This window comes from Anneissia japonica, unplaced genomic scaffold (genome assembly GCF_011630105.1).
Source record: "Anneissia japonica isolate Jap-2015-1 unplaced genomic scaffold, ASM1163010v1 scaffold94241_len764_cov77, whole genome shotgun sequence".
Taxonomy (NCBI): domain Eukaryota; kingdom Metazoa; phylum Echinodermata; class Crinoidea; order Comatulida; family Comatulidae; genus Anneissia; species Anneissia japonica.
The window spans coordinates 1-764 of record NW_022742397.1 but is presented as its reverse complement, the minus strand read 5'-3'; the positions used below and the strand labels follow the sequence as shown (position 1 = coordinate 764).

The window sequence follows — 764 nt, the reverse complement described above, 5'->3', positions numbered from 1 at the left end:
CGATAAAAAAATTTTTTGCTATGGAATCGTTTTATTCATTGGTTAAAAACTTATTTTGGTGAAATTTCATTTAATGAGCTCGATGATCAAAGTTTGCACTGTTGGTGCACCCTTGTCTACGGCCATACTACCTTGAAAACACCGGTTCTCGTCCGATCACCGAAGTTAAGCATCGTCGGGCCTGGTTAGTACTTGGATGGGAGACCGCTTGTGAATACCGGGTGCTGTAGACATCATTTATTTTTTTTCTAGAAAATTAATTTTACCAATAGTAGCGCATCCATAGCTCTCATAATATTTTCCTAATGCAGGCGTCACTTTAATGCCTGGACCCACCTCCTTAGAGGTCGCCAAATAACGTCGAAGTCTAAGGTTAATAAATTTGCTGTTGTAGTGAAATCCTAACGTTCTTTTTTATCTTGAGTGAGTGAAGCTTTACCTATAAATTTGATGAAAGGTATAAAGCTTTGACGAGTAATTTGTGTTTTCTGGTGATGGGAGATCGAATACATAGCTATTAAAGTTGATGAATGGTGTGAAGCTTTGACGAGTAATTTGTGTTTTATGGTGATGTGACATCGAATCCACTATTATTATACATGATTATATCATTATTATAATAATGATAGTGATAATAATAACAATAATAATAATAATAATAATAATAATAATAATAATAATAATAATAATAATAATAAAAATAATAATAATAATAAGTAATATGTGTGTTGGGTAATCGAGGACACTAAATATAGAGGAAATAC

General features: G+C 32.3%; 1 non-coding gene across 1 annotated transcript; it reads left to right on the top strand.

Annotated features, from left to right (window-relative positions):
• Nucleotides 1-114: 114 nt before the first annotated feature.
• Nucleotides 115-233, top strand: LOC117119149. The gene has a single exon (XR_004447145.1). It is a non-coding gene; the product is annotated as a 5S ribosomal RNA (ribosomal RNA).
• The last annotated feature ends 531 nt before the right edge of the window (nt 234-764 follow it).